Consider the following 26,575-nt stretch of genomic DNA (forward strand, 5'->3'; position numbering starts at 1 on the left):
CTAAAAACGGTCCCTGAGATCCAGGACAAAGACAGAGAACAATGCCAAGAGCCCCGCCAGGAAATGAGACCCCCCTCAATATCATACTTCTGTCCCATTTTGTCACCCTGTCCATCCATCAACTGCTCTAGCTCCACTTCCTACGCCCCTTTGGACAATGCACCTGTGAAACAAATAGACTGGACTCTGCCATGGACATTGCTCCACCATCACCCCTGCCCATTTTACAACCCCCTCCACTAATTAGCACTGAAATAAACAACCTTGAATCACAAAACAATCTGGAGTCAGTCTGTGCTTTCACAAATGTGTATTTGCAATAACTATGGAATATAGCAATGTCAATTGTATTGTCAACATACCAATGTGACACAGCTCTAGTCCATGAGGTAATATAGCAGAGGTCATACAGTGGGACCCACATCTGTGAAACGGAAAGGCAAAGTGACAAGTCAGGGTCCATACACTGGGTGAAACTGACAGACGTATGCTAGCTCAAACAATAGTATGAGATCTGTGAGACAGTGACATCTTCTAACCTGTGTCACACTGGAAGTATTGCTGGATAACGTTTTTTCTGTTGTCGATATTCTCTTCTTCTGCCTCCTCTTCTTCACTGTCCACAGGCTCCACAGCTGCCACAAGACCACCTTCTGGGCCATCCTCCTGCAGAAAAGGCACCTGTTGTCGCAAAGCCAGGTTGTGCAGCATACAGCAGGCCACGATGATCTGGCACACCTTCTTTGGTGAGTAGTAGAGAGAACCACCTGTCATATGGAGGCATCGGAACCTGGCCTTCAGGAGGCCGAAGGTCCTTTCAATCACTCTCCTAGTTCGCCCATGTGCCTCATTGTAGCATTCCTCTGCCCTTGTCCTGGGATTTCTCACTGGGGTCAGTAGCCATGACAGGTTGGGGTACCCAGAGTCACCTGCAAATGTCGAGGGACAACTGTTAGACACACACTAACCCTTAGGGACAACCCCAGACCTATTCACAGGGTACAGGGTCCTTGTCCTCCCCTATGAGCCACACACGGTGCCTCTGGAGTTGCCCTATCACATAAGGGATGCTGCTATTCCTCCGAATGTAAGCGTCATGCACTGATCCAGGAAGCTTGGAATTCACATGGGAGATGTACTGGTCGGCCAAACACAGCATCTGCACATTCATAGAATGGTAGCTCTTCCGGTTTCTGTACACCTGTTCACTCCTGCGGGGGGTACCAAGGCCACATGTGTCCCATCAATGGCACCTATGATGTTGGGGATATGTCCCAGGGCATAGAAGTCACCTTTCCCATCCTTGCCCCCTCACAATACCGTGACAGTCTATCTAAATGCTGAAAGTCACTATCACAAGACCACTGCCCTTTGTTCTCCATCCAGAAGGATTGAAAAAAAGGTAATAGATGGGTCCTCCAAATCACCTGGGATTTCAAAAGTCGGGTAACGAAGATAATAGCGTCTTTATGCTAAGATTGAGAAGTAAATGTCATTACTTAACTGTCCAATGAAAGAAAAATACCAGTGACATTTATGATAGTATTTTATATAAAAACTGCAAAAATATAAATACTTCAGGCAGACAAGAAAACATACATAAGTGAAATACCCATAAGAACATACCAAATTCAATAATAGCCCTACAACAAGAAGGGCAAGACCAGACAAATTACTTACCTTGGAACCAAAATGAGTAATTTAAATATAACCACGAGCCAAAAAATGACCTAAAATAGTGGGCACCTATGTATTCTCCCAGCTGATCAGGCAGTGACCAGGCGACCTAATGTATAGAACAGATAGGTAAGGGAAAATTCTAACAGATCTCATTCTGCTACAGTATCTCCTCGTTCTAACCTTTTTGGTAAGTATCCAAGAAAAAAACCCCAAAACTTCACGTTTTTTCCTTTTCTTATCTGCATCTTCTACCTCACTAGGTACGATCTTCTCCAAGATCGTCCATTTGATGTCTTCTTCATTATGCTTCTATTCCAACCAATGGGATACAAGTGGAGCATTGTATTTCTGAATCCTACAGGCCTACAGAGCTATGTTCATAGTATCTAAATCTAAACTCTCTTGCTGTTTCACCTACGTAACCCAATTTGCATGGGCAAAGGATTAGATATACTACATTCTTCGTTCTGCAATTGGACATGTTCTTAAGTTGAATATTTTTGTTGTTATAGGTAATAGTGCTAGATACTATAGCACCCTTACTAGCTCCACAGGTACCACATTTATGGTTGCCTCTGACTACTCTATTTATGACTGTCTACACTTTTCGGTGGTTCCAGAGGCCTGGAAGGGCTCAATACTTTAACCCATTTACAAAAATGGAGTACTAGCAGCCCTAAAATTATAGACAGATAGCCTTATTAGATGTAGATGGCAAAGCCTACGCAAGGGTCTCGCATCAAGAGTTAGAAAGCTGGTTATCAGTAAATTACATCATTCACTCACATCAAACTGGCTTTAGACCTAGCTCTTCTACGTTAGATAATGTCCTTGCACTTTCATATCTTGGTCAAAAAGCATTGAAACCGTTATCTCATCCGCTCTTCGCATGTTTTATTGATTATAGTGTGGCCTTTGATGAGGTGTTGCACCATATCCTTTGGAAGAAATTTGTGACCTGGGGGATACCAAGTAAACTGCTTGCATCAACAATGGTACTATACTCTGACACTGACTAAAACTTCACAAACACACACACAAAGATCTAAAGCAGGGCTGTGTTATTGCCCCCACTGTTTTTAATTTATACACAGCTGATATGGGTGTGGAGTTGCTTAGAGGAAATACGTTCCCTCCGAGACTGTGACAATCTGTGCTCCCATAATCCAAAACGCAGATGATTTGGTCTTGCTCGCCGAAACTCGGATTGGGCTAAAATGTGGCCTAGACATACTTCACAGCTATAATGAAAGAAATGCCTTAAAATCAAATGCAGCAAAAACCAAGGTCCTGGTTTTCGGCTACCAGGCAAAAAAGCAGCAAAGATAGTGGAAACTTGGACCAATAAGCATAGAAGATAAATATCACTACCTGAGAGTCTGGCTATCAAACACGGGGAGAATATCACACCAGGCAGTGGCATTGACAGCCAAAGCAGAGAAAGTCTCCCATGCATTAGCAAAACTCAATCAATGGCTTAAGGCACCAACATCAGAGCCAATACGGAGAGTGTTAAAGGCAAAATTGCTACCTGCAATTACCTACGGCCATCTGGCATTCCCTGGCAGATTGACAACTACACTGGAGAATTGCAAGATGAGAGTCTATAAAAGGGTTTTGTAAGATCCCCAGACCAACTAGGAATGCAGTGATATGCCTGGAATTAGATATAATAAGAATGGACATAACATGCAAAATGGACATGATAAAGCTCAATCAGAGTGTTTGCAAGGCCGGTGCCATCAGCCTGAGGGGGATTTGAAAGCAATCTTCAAAGACAAAACAAGCAGTTGGGCCATTTATCTAACACAGGCTGAGGAATAGTTCAATCTGTCTCACTCCTATACTGCAAACCCCTCAATAACATGGTGATGAAGAAATAATTGAAAGAGTTTGGCGTGCAAGCCTCCAGAGACAAAGATATCTCAACAGTCAGGGATAATCGAGGAGCCAACAGCTTGCTTGAATCTTACGCAACCATTAAAGGCCAGCCTTATTTCAGAGCAACTTTAGGAGAGAGAGTGTTCCAGAGCATCCTGCAGATGCGCCTCTTAACTCTACCTACCTGGGACTATCGATGTAAGTGGAAAATGGCACAGGGGCACTTGCAGGAATGCACTCTGTGTAAATATCACACTGAATCTACAACACATCTTGTATGCTGCGGTCCATATTTGGCCTCAGAAAGACGTCAACTTTTAAAACCCCTGTTCTTGAAACACAGGGTGAGAACATGTAATGAAGTTATAAGACTCATATTCACTGCACTGGTCCCCATCGAACTAGCCTGCTTTGGTAAAAACATTTATAAACTGAGACAGGCTCTATACCAGGCAAGGGGCCAAATTAGTGTGGGTACTCACAGAAGGGGTGAGGTCTATACAGAAACGGCACTGACGAAATGGCTCCTATCTCCCAAGTTACCCCATTTCTTCTTGATAGCTCTGGGCTCTGGAATGATGGGAAGTAAGAGGTTACCCACTGGGTCGAGCATTAAAGCAGCTTTGGGCTCATGGAAGCTTGCATTTGCACTGTTTCAATATGAATCTAAGTGGCCTAGTGGAGTCAGCGTTGTCCTCTATATTAAATTAATATAGCTCATCGAACTAGTAGCTCATGGCAAAGTCCATTGAGACAGGCAAGGCTCTGTGGTGCATACAACAGGTTCATGGAATGTATTATCTTGTACTTTTATCCCCAAGAAATGGGCTAATTAGTGGGCCCCGCGGAACATTAGACACAGTATTTTGCAAATGATCTAATAACCAGAAAGTGCTTGTGCAGGGAGGGACAATGGAAGCTTACTTCATGCAACAGTAGAACTTTAGGTGGTTGCACGATTGGATTATTCTATCTTTGTTTTAATGTATTTATTTAGGAGCCTATGTGATTTATGCACCCACATGAGTTTTATGTGGGATTACTTTGGTTAACAGTTTTTGTTTTTCATGGGCGTTTTTTTTTCTGTTATTGTAATTTGATGCAACGATTTTAATTAATCACGCATTAAAGATTTTCATACTTCATATTTCACACATAAACACATTTCTACAAGTGTCTGGTCATACCTAACATTTTATTGCACTGTACTGCACATATGCTGTCCATATGTCTGCACTGTCAGAGCTAAGAATGGCTGTCTCATATTGTGTCAAGGTAGATACACCATGGTACGGCCCTCAAGACCACGGAAGGAAGGGCCTTGTCGGACATTGTCCTGTAGAATAGGGTAACAGAAAAGTAAATTGTGTCACCAGCTTATCACATACCAAACAAAAGCAATCCAACATCACATAAACCAAGGTACAGACAGAGGGCAATACAAAAGTCCCCGATCACAGGTCCATCTTGATCCAATGACCTTGCATCTGGTGGTTTGACACAAAGATTTGTCAGTGTTGTGGCACTGGCACTGTGGGCTGCAGTGATTAAACAAATCTACAGCTACATACAGGTCATACAAGAATAGTATTTAGCCTATGAGGAGGGTGAATGCCATGCTTGCACTTAATGACAACACATTTCATGCCTACACGATAACACACATCAAGTACAATGTTCAATCTGCCTTGGCACAAGTCTCATACACCGCAAATTTGTGACCTACTTTACATGGAATAATCCATGTTCACTTGCTATTTCAGAACAGTATCAGATACCTGCCAATGTCACAACTCTGAAGTGCCCACATCATGATGTCAAGGTGAAGGTACCTGCACAAATTCAAAACAAGGAGTACAGGCTTGTAAAAAATCCTACTACACAATTCATATGGCAAGCATATGGAAAGGAGATTACATTGCAATGAGTCTGACACAAGCAATGTAGCTACAGCAAGGTCGGGATATGTCAAAGACTAACCCTTCTGGCATCCTTTGACTGAATATTGCAGAGTATTACCTCCCCAGTTTTTGCCAGAACACTCCACTCCACACAGTCTAACAACTACAGTTCTTCTTACAGTCAAAGTCATTACGTCACATGAAATACACTCAAGAAAAATAGCTATGAATAGGATCTTCCTGCAAGTCAGCTCCTCTTCACAACTGTCATCCTTTCTTGGAATTTCAGGAGTCTCACCTGATGGCACTGCAGGCTGCCCCTCCTCTGAGATGTATGCAGCATACCACAGTGATCTGACACGCTTTTTTGGGTGAGTAGAATAGGACTCCACCTGTCCAGCCCAGACACCTAAATTTGGCCTTCAGGAGCCCAAAAGCCCACTTCACAACGCACTGTCTTCTTACATGGGCCTCATTGAAGTGGACTTCCTCTGGAATAGTTGGATTCTTAGTTGTGCCAACATCCAAGGATAGTTTGGATATGTAGGCCCATATTTATACTTTTTGACGCAAAACTGCGCTAACGCAGTTTTGCGTCAAAAAAATTAGCGCCGGCTAACGCCATTCTGAAGCACCATGTGGGTGCCGTATTTATTGAATGACGTTAGCCGGCGTTAGCCGCCGGCGCCGTCTGGTGTGTGTTAAAAAAGACGACGTACACCAGGCAGCGCCGGCGTAGGGGGATATGGGCGTCAAGAAATGGGGCAAGTCAGGTTGAGGCAATTTTTTCGCCTCAACCCGATTTGCGCCATTTTTTTTTCACTCCCAACCCCCATAGAAATGACTCCTGTCTTAGCAAAGACAGGAGTCATGCCCCCTTGCCCAATGGCCATGCCTAGGGGAATTCTGTCTCCTGGGCATGGTCATTGGGCATAGTGGCATGTAGGGGGGCGCAAATCAGGCCCCCCTATGCCACAATTTTTTTTTTTTTAAAACACTTACCTGAACTTACCTTAATGTCTCTGGGATGGGTCCCTCCAGCCTTGGGTGTCCTCCTGGGGTGGCCAAGGGTGACAGGGGGTGTCCCTGGGGGCATGGGAGGGCACCTCTGGGCTCCTTCAGAGCCCACAGGTCCCTTAACGCCTGCCTTTTGCAGGCGCTAAAAAACGGCGCAAAAGCGGCCGTACGTAATATTTTTTGACCCGCCCACTCCCGGGCGTGATTTTTGCCCGGGAGTATAAATCCGACGCACATGCCTCGGAGTCGATTTTTTTGACGGGAACGCCTACCTTGCATATAATTAACGCAAAGTAGGTGTCCATGCTAAAAAAAGACGCTAACTCCATGGACTTTGGCGCTAGACGCGTCTAACGCCAAAGTATAAATATGGAGTTAGTTTTGCGTCGAAATTGCGTCAAAAAAAACGACGCAATTCCAGCGCAAACGGAGTATAAATATGCCCCGTAGAGTCTCCGGTAAAGAAATGGGGCATATGTGCAACAATGACTCCTTCTCATCAGAATTGTGGCACTAGACATTGCAAACATACAAACAGGACAGATTTGACTTACCAACCAGCCAGGCCCTCTCTGGGTACAGTTGTGACATTAGCTGGGAGATAGTGCTGTTCTGCATAATGAATGAATCATGGACTAAACTTAGATAACGGGCACAGACCTGTGAAATGTACATATCCGCCAGACATAAAACTTGAACGTTGATGGAATGGAAGTTCTTTCTGCTGCGGTATACTTGTTCATTGGCATGTGGTGGGACCAAGCCAACATGTGTTCCATCAATATTTAGAGGTCTGACGCAGTTAGTGAAGCCCAATCCTGCATTTCATGCCTGTAAAATGGCAGATGCCTGACCATATCCACTGGACATTAGGAACCGCCTGCGGAGGTCAGCATGGCAGTAGGTGGTTGCAACTGTGGTGGGCACAGCCACAGTTTTCTTTGTACTTCACCATCCTTCCCTTCCTCACACGCTAGAGTCTAGCCATGTGTGCCAATCTTACTTCTCATATTCCTGTAGGTGCAGTCTGTGTAGTATGAATCAATCAAGGATTTGTAAAGCGCAGCTAATCACCCATAGGGTCTCAAGGTGCTGGATGAAGGCGTGCTACTCAGTTGAAGAGCCAGGTCTTGAGGCCCTTCCTGAACTATTTCAGTTATGCAGTCTGCCTGAGCTTGAGAGGGAGTGTGTTCAATGTCCGGGCTGCTGGGTAGTAGAAGGATCTTCCTCCTTCTGTACGTTTGCGGATCTTGGGGAAGGATGCAAAGGTGAGCTGGGAGGAACAGAGATGTCTGTTGGGTACGTAGAAGGTGAGGCGGTGGTTGAGGTATGTTGGTCCTGTGCTGTGCAGTGCCTTGAAGGTGTGGATAAGGAGTTTGCATGTGATGCGCTTGGTGATGGGAGCCAGTGTAGGTCTCTGAGGTGGGAGGGGATTTGGCTGTGTTGGGAATGTCCAGGATGTGTCTGGCTGCTGCATTTTGGACTCATCGTAGCCTTGGTTGAAGTTTCTTGGTAATACGGGCATATAGTCCAGTTTGCTGGTGATGAGTGCGTGGGTGACTGTCCTCCTTGTGTTAGGGGGAATCCATTTGAAGATCGTCTGCAGGAGATTGAGGGTGCGGAAGCTTGATGAGGAGAGTGCATTAACTTGGCCGGTCATCAATAGAGTGGAGTCAAGGATGATGCCCAGGTTGCGCGCATGGTTCGTGGGGTTGAGACATTAACCAGTGTGGTGGGCAACCAGGAGTCATTCCAAGCAGAAGGGGTAGAGCCGATCACAAAGATCTCTGTCTTGTCCAAGTTGAACTTGAGGCAGCTGGCCTCCATCCAGGCGGATACTGCTCTCATCACTTTGTGGAAATTCCTCTTGGCTTGCGCAGAGTCCTCAGACAGGGACAGTTGGGTGGGTCAATGTGCAGGTAATGGTGGCCGGAGCCATATGTGTCACATTGTGGTGTGGGGTTTTGGATTTCTAGCTCCTTCTTGTGTTGGGTGTACTTAACTAGGTGAGGAGACATTACTGCCATCCACTTACATCTCTTTCCTCATGTATGTGTCAGAAACAGGTATGTGCATGACACCATGAGCTGAGTATGCATGTTTTCTGAGTCACTTGCGAGTACTGTGAGCAATGTGTGTGGTAGACATTTCTTCATACATCTGCACTTGCTAGAATGTGGTATTGAAGGCATATGCTGACTCTTTCTGCTCTTCAGGTTACCACACACACCACATGCCAATTTGCTGTTGGCTATATGATGTACCGTCATGAATGGAAGTGATGGGAATGTAGAGTCATGTAGGTTCTGTCTGCTCAACCTGCAGAGACCAGGGCCTGTCACATGCCTCTTCCAGTTTGGCTCCTACCCTAGGCTGGAGTGGAGTTACTGTGTCTGTACAACTGTGGCACTGTAGCCACTTGCTGCACCCCAGCAGACCCTGTCATGTAAACAATATGTGCCTCTGGTGTAATATCCTGCACAGAATGCCTCATTCCTTTGATTAGATTGGGAATGGGCCCAGAGATAAGTTACTCATCTATCCACATATGTACTTAGCATCATTGTCAATGTGTGTCTTTGACTCATGACAGGTCCCTTACTCCTGCAGCTCTGTTGCCACCGTCACACAGGTCATAGTTGTCCTGGTCAGGTCTCTTACATAAATGACATTCCCACAGTGCGGACAGTATGTTGATTACTGGGAGGTCATGATATGTGACTCAGTAGCTTGGTCACATAGCAGAAACTGGACAATGCATGATTTGTTTGTTGGATGCCATCTCTGTAGGATGGATACATATGTCCAAAAGCATGTTCTTTGGGCCAGAGACATAACACAGAACCCCACATCCTGAAGTGGCATGAGTCTCCATGGGTTAGAGAGCATGTCCACACATGGACAGGGTAGACACTTCCTGTACCCGCCATGCCAGTCCCTTCATTGTTACCCATGTGTGATGTTAGCATTTGCACTCTTTCAGTAGCCTGTAGGTACTATATGCAGGTAGTCATTCTCACATAGTGTGAATGTGTTGGTTCATTCATGCCTAAGCAGTTTACCCTTCAGAAGCCACAGTGTGATGTGACTCACAGTGGCTCACATCTCAGTAAGTTTGCTAGAGAATAGCCTACATGATGTCAGAAAGCTTGCTTAGTCATTGGAGGGTCTGGGCAGGGTGGTTGGTTGGTCTGCAGATTGGGAAAGGTATGCTTGTAGTCATAGTCCTGTGCTTATTGGCTTGTAAGTGTCACAATTGTAATTGTGAGTAATGACAACTATTGAAGTTTGTGACTCAACTATTTGTGAAGAGACTTGTGAACATGATCTCTTGATTTTTCTTTTGCATCCGTGCAGGTCAACACCCATCAAAAGAAGGGAATATGGAGAACCAGTGCCATGAATGTGCAGACCCTGGGGATCCACAACAGACGCTGCGCCCACTGCAGAAAAAGGAGGGAGGGCCTGAGACACTGGGCCCGGAATCTCAGGGAGGCCTATCTAGGGCTGTCCTCCCAAAGTGGGCGGGATGCCCATTGGACCATGATCCCCTAATGGCCCACATTCTGGAAGTGGCCTATCCAGAGATTGATGGGTGTTTGAGGGCAAGACAGAAGCCACAAGGGGTTGAGTATAAGGCATATTCCTGCCTGTCCCATCGCCAAGTGATTGAGTCAGGGTCTGACAGCTTCCTCTGACAATTATGGATGAGCGATGTGTCACACAGTAGATGAGTGAAAGTTTGTGTATCTATGTCATGTGTTGTATACTGATGTGCCTTGCCTATTGTCCCAGGGACCAAGTATACAACTCGGTGAAATCTGTAAACCACTTGATCTGTAGGGACGACATATGGCTGTGTACATTGATCAATCAAGTACTGTTTGTTGTAGTGGGCATAATTTAACTGCAACAGAGCACTACTCCTAAATGTTCATATGTCTGGGTAAATGTGTTTGCAGGCATCTGCCACCCAGAGACAAAAATTGTCTTCAGGATATGAAGGGGGCTTGTTCCTCACTGCAGTCTGCAATGTGAAGATAGCCAGCATCCATGTGACAGGGCTTACATTTCTCTTTGGATGTATACTTGGTCTCTTTGGATGCAGCTATAGATCACTACTTTCCCTTGGCATATGGGAAAAGTCCCTTGCCATGATTTATGTGCCAGCACTGTTGCCAACATTCCTAGTGTCTACATGTCTGCATGTTATATTATGTTATGTTATGTAATGTTATTTGCACGTGTAAAGCGCCTGACTACCCGGAGGCCTCGCAGCGCTGGAGGACAACAACAGGATCAGAAGGGAACTCAATTTTAAAAAGCCAGGTTTTAATCGCCTTTCAAAAATTACGTTTGTGGCTAGTTAGTTGAATACTAAGGGGGGTGGGGGTTCAATAGTTTGGCTCCCTGATATTCCATTGTTGCACCACCCCATCTAGCTTTTTTTACTTTAGGAGGTACCGCTAAGGCTGTAGATGCATGTGTACCTTTTTCTATATTAAACATTTGTGAGCTGCAGTTTCATGCATGGTCAACCTATATTGAAGGGATGATGTCTGTAGTCCCTCAAATATATGCTCATAGCACACTGTTTGCTGAATAGGACATTTACAGTGGGGCTACATTTCATGTAGAGTCTCATTCAGGAGCCTGTCACCAATATTTATTGGCTGACACACACCCTTGTCTGTCATAGCATGTAATGTGGCATGTACAACTGCAGTACCAATTAGGGAAATGCCAGGTAGGACTAGAGTTTAGAGCCATAATGTGTAAATCTATATCCTTGATGTGGCATCAAGTGGTATAAATGGGTAAGGTTTGTGTCCTGACTGTTGGCATGCATCATGAAGTGACTTGCAGTTATGTAGATATCACATGTATTTGGGTACAGGCATTCATTCACAGACAGACATCTGGGTTTGCATGAACAAAGTGTAGAGAGTGATGCAGCTTCTAATTGGACAACATGTTGAGGGCGTTCATCAAGTACTTACAAACCTCAATGGTGTCTGCTGATGCACTCAGAGTATGTCATAGTAAGGGATGCCCGACATAAGTAGTGATTACCCAGGGGCTTTCTAATTCATTGTGTTGTGAATTTTGAGGACATTTCTCACTGACATATTGAACATGATGTCTACAGTGTCCATTTCCATGCCACATGTGTGGCCTCTCTGAGCATCACCTCAATGACTCTATTGGGACAACTGTCACTTGGTGAAGTGTGCATTGTTTATATGTTTCATTTGTGACATGGGTATTTCCATGCCACCTTCTCTAGGGTATTGCACTATTGTCATCAACATGGCTTGATTTTGTACAATCAGTTCTCATAGGTGGGTCTTTATGTGTGTGACTATTAGCTATGTGCATGATCTTGTGTGGGATCTGTGGAAATGTATTTTGCATTGACCCACTATTGTATGCCAAGAGGTGAATGTGTTCTGCTCCATGGGGCTTTGAGGCTGATGGTATCTCCTAATGGTTGTATGGTCATTCCAAATGCACAACTTCTACCATGCAATTTTAGTTGTTTGTGTTCCTGTTTTTCTTATTGACAGTTCAGAAGGCATGCATGCATATGATATGGCACATGTATGGGCCACTTAGGTGGAGTTTGTTGCTGGGGCTTACTTGACATCACGGTACTGTTTGCTAATCAGAGCTGTTGTTCAAGGATGATCATGGACATGTGAATTTCTCTTTGTGTTTGCAGCTTCAGCACAGAAACGTGAAGGAGACAGGCACAGCTGAGTGGAAAAAGCACCAGGCCATGGGACCTCAGGTCAGGAGACCACTGACACAGAGGGACCCAGTGGCCTGGAGGGTGAGGGGAATGCCATGGAGGACACTGCGGCATCAACATCATCATCAGATTATTCCTCATGTGGATACTTCCTAGTGGTGGTGGACCCATTGGGGTATCCCCCTGTACCATCCTTGTCTGCCACCCCCGTTCTAACACCACCCTCCTGGTTGCTCCCTATCCAGTTGGCCATGCCTGCTCACCCAGAAGGGTAGGTGGCTCCTTTGCCAAGGCACCTCTGCTCCATCCCCTGTAACCCTCCTTCCCTCAGGGAAAAGGCTATTGACCACCTGAGAAGTATCTCTGTGGGTCAGACAGGCATTGTGGGTGTCAAGTCAGCTACAACAGACCAATGCATTACTGGAAGGCATTCATGGGGCAGGGGTCTTTTCAGGATCTGGCATCCACACTCCACCTCCCTCTTCCCACTCCAAATCCCCTCTTCCCCCATTTACCCAAAGCACACAGACAGATCTGCATGCATATACATCAACACACAAGAGGAACACAACACAAAACAAGCACCACAAAACACAATAGCATGCAAACAACAGCCACCCACAGACACAACACAGTCATAACTTCTCTAGTCACCCCCACCACCTTCAACATCACACACACAACATGCAGCATACCCACAGGTACAACACCAACAGTAAGTGCACACCTACCACACCCATCATACCCGCAGACACCACAACTGCAGACACACAGACATCCACCACATCCAGCATACCCACAGTCACCACCCCAACAGACAAACACATCCACCACTTCATCCCCGGCACCTCCACCACACTGCCCTCAAGACACAAACGCACTCACTCACCCACCCAATAGACACCCACCAAACACAAGCATACCTTTAAGAAGCACACACACAAACACAACATCCACACCAACACAGTAGACAACCACTCCCTCTACCTCTAAATCCTACACCTTTTCTGATAATCGCCCCCATGTCCCTAAGAACGTTTTTATGTTTGACCATGCCATTTTCCCTGTTCCCTCCACCATGTCCCAAACCCAAGAGGACCCCACCCACCTGCCAGCCCCTCCCTTCCACCTCCAAGGCCTCCCCTGCCCCCCTCCGCAAGCACCTATAACTCTCCTCCCAGAAGAAGCCCACCCCTTCCAAGAAAAATGCCGTCCCTCCCTAGCCCAAGTCCAGACCTCTCCTCCCAAACCGAACCCCCTCAAGGATGATCTCTGAGTTGCCTACCTGCCCCATTGATGCCCAATCCTTCGGAGGTTCCATGGCAGTTAGGCATCAAGTGTGGGCACCAAAATGGACTGGCCAAAGTCCTTTATTTTAATTCTATTGGTTAATATAAACCCAAACAGCTGTTGTTTTATTCGGTACACCTTTGTTGTGCAGTTCCTTTTCTACCAGTATGTTGTTCCTGAGTGACGTATTGTGTGCCTACTGTTGTATGTGTTTCAGGCTACCTGTTGCTCCTTTTGCTGTTGTTTGCAAAGGACAGTGGGCAGTGCTGGTATCCCCTGAGACAAGGATCTGTCTTGTGTGTATGGATTTGAGTGTGTTCATGCAAAGTGATGTCATGGCATTGTGTACTGTTTGCTGTGGTAAGTATTTCATCTTGCATTGTCCAATGTGAGCATGTATGTTGTTAGATTTGGCCCCCTGATGTGGCTTATGTGTTCATCTGATGTGTGTCAGTTTCAGTTTTGTTTGTGCAGACATGGAGTGTGTTCCGTTGTGCTAGCTTTGTTTGCATTGTTTGCATTTGCCTGTGCATGTGTTCATTTAGCTGTGTGTATCTTGCAGCTAGTCCGCGTAGATGTATGTCCCATGCAGTCACAGTTGTCTGTGCTTTGTTGACTTGCACTTCCACATAGTGCACATGGGCATGTCGTTTGGATCTACTACTGTTCGTCCCTGTGACACATGTATGGCCATTTCCTGTGCAGATATTGTATAAGGGGCATGTGCAAAGTGATGTGTCCCATTGCAGCATCCTTCCCTGGGTGCTCCTGATGCCCCCATCCCTATCGTGAAGGAATTGTCAGCATAGCGCTCCTTGTCTATTTGTTTCTCTGTCTATTGTGCATGCTATTGCTCTTCCATTGTGCTGTGATGTTGGTGATCTGTTTGTCCATTGCAGGGCTGGCTAATGGCAGTGGGCTTGTGTTCATTGCCACAGCCATACTTATGTGTGTTGTACATGACAACAGGCAATGGCCTGTGAGGAATGTGAGTATGTGAGTTGTGTTTGTATATGTGATGTTGGTGTGTTGGTGATGTGTGAGACAATGTTGTGTAGCCTTCACTATCCCTGTGCCTGAGACGGGTGGCTGTATGTTTTTTGTAGTGTTGCAGTGCAGTGTAAGTGACTTGCCCAAAGTGGGCCTATTGTGCCCGTTTCCAACTTTATGTATGATTCCGACCCAAAACACAATAAGACGTGTACTTGGTGCCCGTAGCATGAACCCCATATGATGTGAACAACGGCACAGTGGACTTGTGAGGCTGCCTGCAGGTGAGTGTCTCCCTTTATAGTCCACATTTCTGCCTTCTGTGATGTGGTGGTTGGGCCACCTTGGTCACATTGGTGGTGTGAAACCTTGTAATGTGTCTGGCAGAAACACTTTATCTGCCGGCATCTTTGTGCTGCCTTCTGACCATGGCAATCTATGCTGCCTAGTGAGGCCGGTGGGACTGTGGTGGTCTTTGCTCCATAGGCCTGCATGACTCAAAATACAGTGGTCCGACCACCATCTCAACAGTGGCTGGACCGTCACCGCTACCATGGCCGTTGATGGACTGCCAAACTTGTCATAAGGCCCTAAATGCAGTAAGTACTTGATATGTGAAGAAGGAGTACCTCTCAGAGAGGCTACCAGACACATTTCCCACAGTCTATGGGGCTGATTTATATCTCAGTAGGGGGCCCTCTATTCCCAATGGGACAAAGTAGCTGGAAAGACCACCCACCAAATTTGCAAATGACTTTCAAGCAGGTGGTCATTTGTGAAGGCATTGACAGGACCCGCTGTCACAGTTGTTCCTGTCACTGCATTTTACACTCTTTGCTTCAGGGCTACTTTGGCAGGATGCAGACCTACAGCAAACAGTATTCTTTTTTTTACCTTTCCAAAAAGAAAATCCCAAAATGGGATGAAAATGTTGCCTAGGGCAGTGTAGGGATCCAGGGGCCCAAAAATGTCAATGCCCACCCTTTTAAGAGGGATATCAACAATAGGTAGGGAAACCAGCTGAGCCTTTCTCTTTCCCCCTGACTTCCCATTGGGCTGGCAGGTGGAGCAGGACCTGCAAAATGCATCTGTCACTCTCATCTGGAGCCAATAAAAGGGGGTGACAAGCCTGAGAAAGGACCTCTCTTGCCCTAAATATGCTGCAGGGGTACATCATGAGCCAGACCAACTTGGAAGTCCTTGTAGCACTAGAGAACCACCAAAACACATGTTGCCCCAGGATCTGGAATCTTAAACTGACTATATAGGAAGTAATTCGCCAAATAGATCAGGTGATCTTCAGAGGTGTCACCAACCACAGGAATAGTTACTTTGGTGGAACACATTATGGATTACCTGTTCTGAGGAGACCAGATGGCAATTGATAGTATTCATAATGGCGTCTGTGCCTCACAGAGCAACCACCCACTACGCATTGATGGTGACCCACCTATGCTTGGAAGTATTGGTAGGCATGTGAGCTTTTGGCACTGTCTCCTTGTAACACAGTAGCACTAGGGTAAACTCTGCACTACACCTCATGCCAAAATGGAACAACCCACTTGCCAAGCAGAATATTGGCCATTGGCCAACAATTATGGTGCTGCAACGTCGTGGGGCATTTGGCGTCTCCCTTGATGTGCCAGTACCTATGCACTCATTGCAATTAGGGGAGTACTTTCCTGACAACTTCTTTTCAGAGAACCTATTCTTCTGTGCGTCAGGTTGATACTGGGAATGCTTCACCTGAGGAACTATTTTGGGGTCCTTTAGAGAACTCTTTGCTTCTACTTTTGTCTCACTCCTCTTCCTTCTGGTGGGGACCCTGCCCACCCTTCTGGTGATCCACTTCAGGTCCTTTGTTCTGAACTCTGGTGCATAACAAGCAGTCCACCTCATTATCATGATCCTTGGGGTCAGTGAACTCACTATCTAGTAGGTGTTGGCACAGCTCTTCAAACCAATTACATTACATGTGATCTCTGGCAATCAGATTATACAGCTCCTTGTAAACACTCACATCACTGTCCTTCACCCTAATCCACATAACCCACCTACGACTGGTGGGCCAGATTCTGGCAGCCTAAACTTCTGTCTATACTTCATTGGGAATGTGACTCTTGAGACTAGCTTCCCAATTGTCCTCTGGGCCCCTATGCATCTCTAAGGCAACCTCATAGGCTTCACACCACTTGTCAATGTCATTCCTCTATAATAAAGTTAGGCATGTGGACTTTGGGGATGTGTCCCTGAGGTATTCCTGGCACCATTGCTGCTGGGCCCTGGATGATTCTTTGCTTTGAACCCCAGCTCTTTAAGACTCACTTCATGAGCCAGCAAAAGGTTTCTTTCTGCAAAGGTCTTCTCAGCTTCAGCTCTCTCATTGGCTAAGGCAATCTCTGGTGAAGCCTGCATCTACTCCACAGCCCTTTTGGCAGCTGCCTCTTCCTTGGCAGCCTACAGTCTTAATTTGGCTAGCTGTAGCTTGTGTTCCCCCTCAGCCTTCCTGCTGCTCATTTCCATAGGGACAGGCTGCAGGATGACACACTGATCCCTGCCTTAGCAGGGGATCTCAGTCATGTGGGCAAATTCTCCTAATCCACCTCACGGTGCTGCAGCCCAGGGCTTGTGACTATGCCATCATTCTCCTTTTCTAAATTCACCTCCTCATCTTCAGGGTTATCCTTCTCTTGTTCTTCTGGTATGGCTTACATTCTCTTGAGCTCTTCAAAGGTCCCTCTGGTGGTCCTTCTTCCCAAATGTATCCCCCTCTGCTTGAAGAGCCTCTGCACCTCTCCACCTTGTCGAGGCTGCGAATAATTCTCAAAATCCAACTCTGTTTTAGCAAAAAAGGATATGAGGCAAAACGTAAATTTGAAACATGAGAACAAAAATGCTAAATTATAACTTAGGCGAATTTAGAAAGAAACATTGAACATGATACAGATTATTTTGGGGATTTTAGTGTTGCACAAAATAATTGAGAGGCACTGCACAAATACAAGTACTTGATCCCACCACAGAACACCAATGTAACAAATTGGGTTATTGGTGGAGTGGGTGAAAACCTGACTAAAGCAACAACCACATTCCTTGTTGAGGTGAACCACAAAAGTTACTAAATAACCCTGTGCTTTACACTCAAGTAACTTGGTATCAACGTTATGTTAGAGGCAATGTGTAAAGTAAACACAACAAAAGAAAAATGCCTGAATAATTTAGAAAAATAGAGTACACTTTTAATTAACAAAATTACAGCAAAATAAATTGAATCCAATCAGTAGAAATGGTGTTTCAAATTTTGTGCAAAATAGTGCCTAAAAGATCAAAGCGCAAATAGGAGGTATCTTGTTGTGCGATATCTGAGCAATGTTGAAAGTTAAGGCTATAATGGAGCGTGGGTCCGATGCATGAGGTGGATTAGGTCTGTTCTTGGCTTACCTTGAACTCTGAAGAAATTTTGAAGAACAGTTCCTGAGAAGGTAGAGTTCAGCGGGATAGGCAGCACACAGTGTCTTGGGAGGAGAAAGTGGCAGCGACAGCTGGGTGGAGTCATGGTGAGGATTCTTACCTTCGGACTTAGCCACTTTTTTAGAAGTTGAAAATCTCCATCAGGAAGAAGCTACAGATAGAAGCTAGCAAGAGCTCAACAAGGCTGAATATCTTTGAGGAGAGGTCCAACTGAATGGGATTTGCTGTTAAAGAAAAGAACGTAGTAGCCTTTTCTATGAAGTCAGGCAGCTTGGCAATGCCCCTTGAGTCGTCAGCTGGCAGGTACCTCTTTTGTTGGTTCTGAGGGTGCTTTTTAGGGTTAGGCAGTAGCAGCACCTCTAGCACTACTTCCAAGATTCCAGGGCCTATGGGGCACCACTTGTAGTTCACACAGGCAGCCTGCCAACTAGCCCTCTGGGTCACTTCTGGTGATCCTGGGTTTAAAAAGATGGACAGGTTGGTTCCCTTCAAGCAGCAAGGCAGGTTTTCAAGCAGCAGAACAGTTTTCTCGGTAGCAATACCACAGTCCAGGAAGTCCTTCTAAAATTCTACACAGGTTCACAAGTGTAATGAGGTATTTTTAGGGTCCAGCATTTATACCTTGTGCAAGCCTTTAGAGTTGGTGAACATCCTGGGCTAATGCCACATCTGGTTCTTGAAAGTTCTTCCCTTTCCCATCCAAGACTCCTGAGAGTCCAGGATGGCAAAAGACTAGTGTCTGACTCCTTTGTGTGTGCTGGAGGAAAGCCCTTTGAAGTGTAAGTGGGGCAAGAAAAAGCTCTGCCCCCAGCCATCAAAGCATTGAGGCAGAGCCATCCACAGTCATGTGACCCAGGACTCTGGTAGAGGCACTAAAAATGGTTAGAGAAGGAAAATGCCTACTTTACAATTAAAGTTGATTTAAACTTACAATTCATTCGAGCCTAAACATGACAAGCCCACCTGCTCACAATCAACAATTAACACTAATCAATGTAATACCGTAACCTAATGTTAGACCTTACAGTAGTAAAAAATGGATTTAGGGGGTCATTCCGACCCCGGCGGGCAGCGGAAGCCGCCCGCCTGGCGGGAACCGCCAAAAGACTGTACCGCAGTCAAATGACCGCGGCGGTCATTCTGACTTTCCCGCTGGGCCGGCGGGCGACCGCCAGAAGGCGGCCCGCCGGCCCAGCGGGAAAGCCCCTTCAACAATGAAGCCGGCTCTGAATGGAGCCGGCGGAGTTGAAGGGGTGCGACGGGTGCAGTGGCACCCGTTGCGATTTTCAGTGTCTGCTTTGCAGACACTGAAAATCATTATGGGGCCCTGTGAGAGGGCCCCACGACACCCGTTCCCGCCATCCTGTTCCTGGAGGTATTTACCGCCAGGACCAGGTTGGCGGGAAGGGGGTGGGAATCCCCATGGCAGTGCTGCAAGCAGCGCCGCCATGGCGGATTCCTTGGGCCAGGGGTAAACCGGCGGGAAACCGCCGGTTGCCCTTTTCTGACCGCGGCTTTACCGCCGCGGTCAGAATGGCCCAGGAAGCACCGCCAGCCTGTTGGCGGTGCTTCCGCGGTCCCCGGCCCTGAATGACCACCCTAGTCTTTTTCACTACCAGGATATGTAAAACATTAAAAATGTGTGTCCTACTTTTTAAATAGAATGCATCCTGCCCTATTCTGCTGTCTATAGCCTACATCAGGGGTGACTAAGATGTATTAAAAAGAAAGGTTTAGGCCTAGCAAAAGATTTATTTTGCCAGGTTGAAATGGCAGGCTATCGCACTGGCTGGCCTGAGATGTGTTTCAAAGAACTGCTTTTGTGCGTGGGAGAATGGGAGCTGCAAGTCCACTAGTGGCATTTAATTTTCAGGCCCTGGGTAAATGTAGTACCATATACTAGGGGCTTGGACACTTTTACCATGCCTGAGGGAGAGAACAGAAGCACTTTAGTACTAATAACAAGTGGTAAGGTGCACAGAGTCCTAACGTCAGCAGAAACAATTTCAGAAAACAGAAGGTTTGAAGGCAAAATGTTCCGGGAAAACTACATCAAGCATGTCAGGTATTACATTGTTATTTCACAATATTTTGGTACATTATGTTTTTTTACCCTGAGCTTTCAGAAGGCCTGTAATCAACCTTGAATGAGTTGTGAAAGTCCTCCAATTCCTCCCAGGATCTGAGCAATAGAGTGACCTGAACGGGGAGGGATGACTCCTCTGAGCTCTGCACAGTCTTCAGGGTGGGAGTTGTGGGCATCCTGTTGACACTACAATTTTAAATCCTGACTGGCAGGTCTGTTTGAGACACATGCAATGCTTAGGTATACTTAAAAGGGAGGAAGAGGATGCCAGGAAAATGTTTGTTGATCTCCTATTTGGGTGATGTGGGAGTCTGCCTTTGTCCTACCAGACTTCTGTCTCCTATTTGTTGAGGGTACAGGGTCTATTTGGAACCCGATTTTAGTTTTAGAAATGGGAGGATGCTAGTGAATACAATGGTATGCTCCCTTACACTCAGAGGCCAAGTTTTGTGTTGCCAAAGACTTTCACCATCTTGAAATGCCCTTACAGATGTCATTTTGGGCCTGATTGCAGTAAGGCAAAGAGGAAATACTAAAAAAGTGTATAGTGTTGCCCCTTTTTCCCCATATGTTATGGTGTGCCCAGGAGTCATCCCCAACCACTAGTTATGCAGATCTTAAATGTGGCACCCCATCAGAAACTTTCTGGACCTGCAGAAGAACAGCAGAAGACTGGACCTGCAGTCTGTAACCTGAAAGGAGCCTTGAAGGAACAAACCTTCTCCTCCTTGTACTTAGGCCAAATAAGTAGACTCCAAGGATCAGCTGGCTAAACTTAACAAAGCTTCAAGACGCCTTTTCCAAAAGTGCCCAGCTGAGGAGTGGCAGTTGGAATTGAAATGGACTATGATGTTGGCCTCTTCCTGATGCTTTGCCAGTCTCAAAGTGCCCTCTCTTGAAGTCATGGGGGCATTAGAGGCATGCTCCTCTATTTGTTTGTGACTTAGGAGAAATGTCAATGTTTGTCTTCATAAAAGTGGCAAAAACCCTTTCTATGTTTGGAACTTTTTGCCTTCTAGACTATTACTGGGACCAATCTGCTTGTTATATACGACCAAGCCTCCATTTGGGTTGGCTTCAATTCATGCCAAAAAGACGGTGTTCTGCTTTCATAGAGTAGCATTGGTGTGTTGCACTTTTTGGCACAATTTCTACTTCAGAATTTCAAAATTCATTCATATCACATTATTTAATTTTTGTTGTTTTGGTTTAATTTTGTTTTTTTGATTCAGTTTGGGATTTTTAATACTTGGTAAAATGTGTTTTGTGTTTATTATTGTTTTGGCACTGCGTACATACTTTATATTGCCTTAGTTAAGCCTGTATGCTCTGTGCCATATCTAACAGGTGGTTGAGTTCAGGTAATTAAGGGCCAGATGTATCATCAAGGCTATTTGCGATTCGGAAATAGCGATTTTTAAGAAATCGCTATTTCTGACTTGCAAAGTGCCATGTATCACATGTGCGAATCGGTAATAGCGATTTCTTAAAAATCACAAATGCTATTACCGATTGGCAAATTGCGATACCAGCCCCATTCGCACCTATGGGCCTGTTGGTCCACATCTGCAAATTTTTTGCATTTCCAAAATTGCGATTTCTGAACCAGAAATCGCAATTTTGGAAATGCAAAAACCCAGGGTGCTGGGGGCCTAAGGCCCCCTCTGTTGCACCCCCAAAAAAATGTGGGGACATGTAAGGTGCACACATGCCAAAAGGGCATGTGCGCTTTACATGCACAATTTAAAAATGCATTTTAAATGCATTTTTAAATTTTGCATATGGTTACCACCAAGTTCAACTTGGTGGTAATTAGCGATTCCTAAATGCTAAAATCGCATTTGGGAATTGCTTCATACATGTGCTAAGGAATCGCAAATAAGGAATCCTTATTTGCGATTTCTAATTTAGAGGGTCGCAATTTTAAGGAACCGCTATTTTAGCGATTCCTTAAAATTGCTTTCAGAATGTATTTCATACATTCTGAAATGGCATTTTGCGTTTGCAAACGGGCATTCGCACCGTTTTCAAATGCAAAATGCTTTCATACATCTGGCCCTTAGTGTCTTTAAGAGAGAGCACTTCGTGTATGCTAAACACACAACATACATTTTTGGTGTTAGGTCAATATATCATGGATCCTCTGGTGGAGGGGTGAGCTTATAGTCACACTCTGAAACAAAGAGAAGGATGAATTACAGCATGTCTCTTCCTTCTTGTCATACTCCTCTCCCATACTGCAACAAACAAGAAATAATGGTACTCACTACGCCAAAGAGTCACTCCCACCTTCAAACCTGCAAGTTTCCTTACCGGGGTCCGAATGTTATCTTACTCACTACTTGCGGTGTTCTTATGTTGTGAAAGTGTGCTGGAAATCCGAACAACTTGGCATCCTCTTAGCAGCCCATAAGTATTAGACCGCTCTCCACTCCCAAGAAGGCTGTACTGTAAAGAACTTCTCTGTGTTCCACTCAAAAATAGGTAGCTGCATTGGTGCTTCATCGAAGAACAGGTCGATGTTCAAAGTTGGGAAGTGGAATGACACCTTGGCATGTTTAAAAGGCTGTGTCAATTAATTACTGTGGTGGTCATAATATATATTATGCTGAGGCAATGTTGACAATCACATTAAATTGCTGTCGTGGCCCCAGTAGTTTCTTTCCACAGGAAAAGGCCAGGATAAATCAGGTAATTATGTCTCTTCGATGGTCCTAGTTTGTGGCCTAAGTGTGTACAAAAATAAGTGGCTGCTGGATCACAAACAATTGTAGGGGAGAGATTACTGATGCGGGAAGAGACCCAACCCGAGTAAGTGACCTTTCTAATTAGGCGGGGCTATTTCTAGTGAGAAATGGGTGGCCCTACAGTTTCATGATGTATGATGTGCTGGAGGCAGGGTCCTAAGTGATGGTGTTAGTTGCCCCCATGGAATATTCTCATTCAGACCTCTAACATTGGTAGTTCTGTACTGTATGTCCCTTGTCTATAAAGTAGGTTGACATTTTTGTTGTGGTTCATCTGCATCTGAAGTTATTAGATGTTTGCTAATTCTAGTCTTTATCTTACTAGCCGTCCTCCATGCATAGTGTAGGTTTCAAGATGTACACAATCCAAAGTGAACATTGGGAATGTTCAAGTGGCCCCTACTCACAGTACTCTATAACCAGCCTTGACCTTTTTTAGGGGCAGACCAAGGACACCTAAGAGGCAGAACAAAACAGCAACCCCAAGTACAATGGGCCCCTGTTCAAGAACAAGTTGGGATGTCAACAAGGAGCATGTTAAAAGATACAACACCAGGCTCAAGCAACCAACCAGGTCCGAGCAACCTACCGGCTAGTGGCAAATCTAATCAATCACAGAATCGCTACTGCCCAAATGCAGGTATTGGAAAAAGGTCTGGGCTTTGTACCAACAGCTCCTTTGGATAATTTCAAGCTCAGTTGTAAGATTCATTAGTTTGTAAGAAAAATGAAGCTGAGGGCATTCTTTGGTTGGTTGATCGAAGGGTTAATCTTTTAGGTAATAGCTGGGCTTCTGTTTGAGCTTCATGGTTGAACGCCAGCACCTATTTTCTCTGAACTTTAACTTGGTTCAAAAGATGCTTGTACCTTCCACTTCATTTTTCCTTGCTACTTTCAATACTGTAATAAGATTAGGGAAGCTCTTTCATGGAATCAATGTATATTCTATTTTGTACCTTGTATCTTGTTATATTTGCACCTTCTATTTCAAAATATACAAATTCACATTGCATGATTACATTGATGTAGATGCTTACATGATTGATTATTTTGTAGCTTTAACTAATTGTTAATAAACCATTATGGTATGGACCCCATCCTCTCTGTCATTTTCTGGGGTGGCAAACTGGTTTCACTGAAATTGATATATTGTGCTGATTCACTTTTCTGGTTCTTATTTGAAGAATTCATCATGAATGAAGCTACTCTGCTGACACTTAGGCCCATATTTATAATTTTTTCATGCAGGGCAACGCAGCAAGCCACCTTACTTTGCTGCGCTGTGTGAAAGTGAACGGGCAGGAGTGTCATATTTAACATTACACAGTGCATTCCTGTCCTTTCCTAGCACTGGTGCACTTTGACTGCTTAGCACCAATGCAGGCACCATTGGGTCATGGTGCAATGGTAACTGCGTTGTGAGGAGAATTCTTTTTGTATAGGAAGGGAAACCTTCCTGCACAAAATCATTTTTGAGAGGCACTTTCTTCTTTCTATGTGTGCTGCATTCTGCAGCACATCTAGAAAGAGGGAAAAAACAATGAGAAATAAGGATATTTCTCCTCATCATGCCTCACTTGGGGAGGCATTGCATTTTGAGATATTTCCTTGTCTGACTCTAATGGTAAATCTGAGAATGCACCAAAATCCATGGGCAGATGCATGAGAACCCCCACACTCCACCTCCTTGCTGCAGACTAATGCAACACAGTGATGTCTGGCAGTACTCTGGATTTATCAAGACGTGCAGTTTGATAAATCTCACTTAGGTTTTACGTCACCCCTGCGCCTACTTGTGTTGCACAAGGTTGATGCAAAACCTGGATGAATATATGCCCCTTGGTTTTTGTTAGAAATAGGGTCTTTGGTTGGCTGTCAGGTTACCCCTTGTCCAAGCAAGGACCCTCACTCTAGTCAGGGTAAAAGAGAATCACCCTCAGTTAACGCCTGCTTACCCCCTTGGTAGCTTGGCACGAGCAGTAGGCTTACGTTCAGAGTGCTAGGTGTAAAGTATTTGTACCAACACACACAGTAACTTCATGAAAACACCACAACATGACACAACACAGGTTTAGAGAAAGAGAATATTTATCTAAATAAAACAAGACCTAAATGACAAAAATCCACAATACACAAGTCAAGTTATCAATTAAAGAGCAAGAAGAGTCTTCATGTAGTTTTAAACACACACTAACACAGTTAGCGTGAAAATGTACCTTGGTGAGGCATAAATAACCCAGCACAGGCGAGTGTGTGTCAAAAAGGGCTTGCAATGCGTCAATTTTACTCACGAGCGAGACCTTGCGTCGTTTCTCCTTTTGTCGGGTCGGGTGCATTGTTTCTTCTCTCCGCAGAACAGCGATGTGTCTATCCGATCAGCACTCTCGGGTCCGGTCAGGCCTTGCGTTGTTTTTACACATCCAGCTGTACTTGTTTCGGAAATCCAGCCGCACGATGATCCAAAAACCACACAGCGTGGGTTGCGATCTCCCAGCCTCTGTCAGCGATGCTGCGCTTCGTGTCTCCAGCTCCGTGCATTGATTCTTCAGTTGCGTTGCAGGTGAGCAGTGATTTTCAGCTGTGAAACCGGCGGTGCAGCGATTTTTCAGCCAAAGATCGGAGTCACATCGATCTTTTCCCCACACGGCGTTCTGTGCGTGGACTTTTTCCTCTTAGGCTGCCAGCTTCTTCTTTCAGTGTCCCAAGAACTGGATGGGTACTACAGGGCAGAGGAAGAGTCTCTCCAGGGACTCCAGGCGCTAGCTGAGAGAAGTCATTGCTGACCCTGAGAGTTCAAACAACAGAAGGTTAGCTCTAAATCAAGCCGTTGGATATCTTCACAAGATGGAAGGCACACAAAGTCCAGTCTTTGCCCTCTTACTCTGGCAGAAGCAGCAACTGCAGGATAGCTCCACAAAGCACAGTCACAGGCAGGGCAGCTCTTCTTCCTCAGCTCTTCAGCTCTTCTCCAGGCAGAGGTTCCTCTTGGTTTCCAGAAGTGTTCTAAAGTCTGTGGTTTTGGGTGCCCTTCGTATACCCAATTTCTCCTTTGAAGTAGGCCTACTTGTGAATGTGAAATCCTGCCTTGCCCAGGCCAGGCCCCAGACACTCACCAGGGGGTTGGAGACCGTATTGTGTGAGGGCAGGCACAGCCCTTTCAGTTGTGAGTGACCACTCCTCCCCTCCCTCCTAGCACAGATGGCTCATCAGGAAATGCAGACTACACCCCAGCTCCCTTTGTGTCACTGTCTAGTGTGAGGTGCAAACAGCCCAACTGTCAAACTGACCCAGACAGGGAATCCGCAAACAGGCAGAGTCACAGAAATGGTATAAGCAAGAAAATGCTAACTTTCTAAAAGTGGCATTTTCAAACACACATTCTTAAAATCTACCTTACTAAAAGATGTATTTTTAAATTGTGAGCTCAGAGACCCCAAACTCCACATGTCCATCCACTCCCAAAGGGAATCTACACTTTAATCAGATTTAAAGGTAGCCCCAGTGTTAACCTATGAGAGGGACAGGCCTTGCAACAGTGAAAAACAAATTTAGCAATATTTCACTGTATGTATTACTATATGTCCTACCTTAACCATACACTGCACCCTGCCCTTGGGGCTTCCTACGGCCTACCTTAGGGGTGTCTTACATGTAAGAAAAGGGAAGGTTTAGGCCTGGCAAGTGGGTACACTTGCCAAGTAGAATTTACAGTTAAAACTGCACACACAGACTCTGCAGTGGCAGGTCTGAGGCATGATTA

The sequence above is a fragment of the Pleurodeles waltl genome, chromosome 1_2, assembly GCF_031143425.1.
Source record: "Pleurodeles waltl isolate 20211129_DDA chromosome 1_2, aPleWal1.hap1.20221129, whole genome shotgun sequence".
Taxonomy (NCBI): Eukaryota; Metazoa; Chordata; class Amphibia; order Caudata; family Salamandridae; genus Pleurodeles; species Pleurodeles waltl.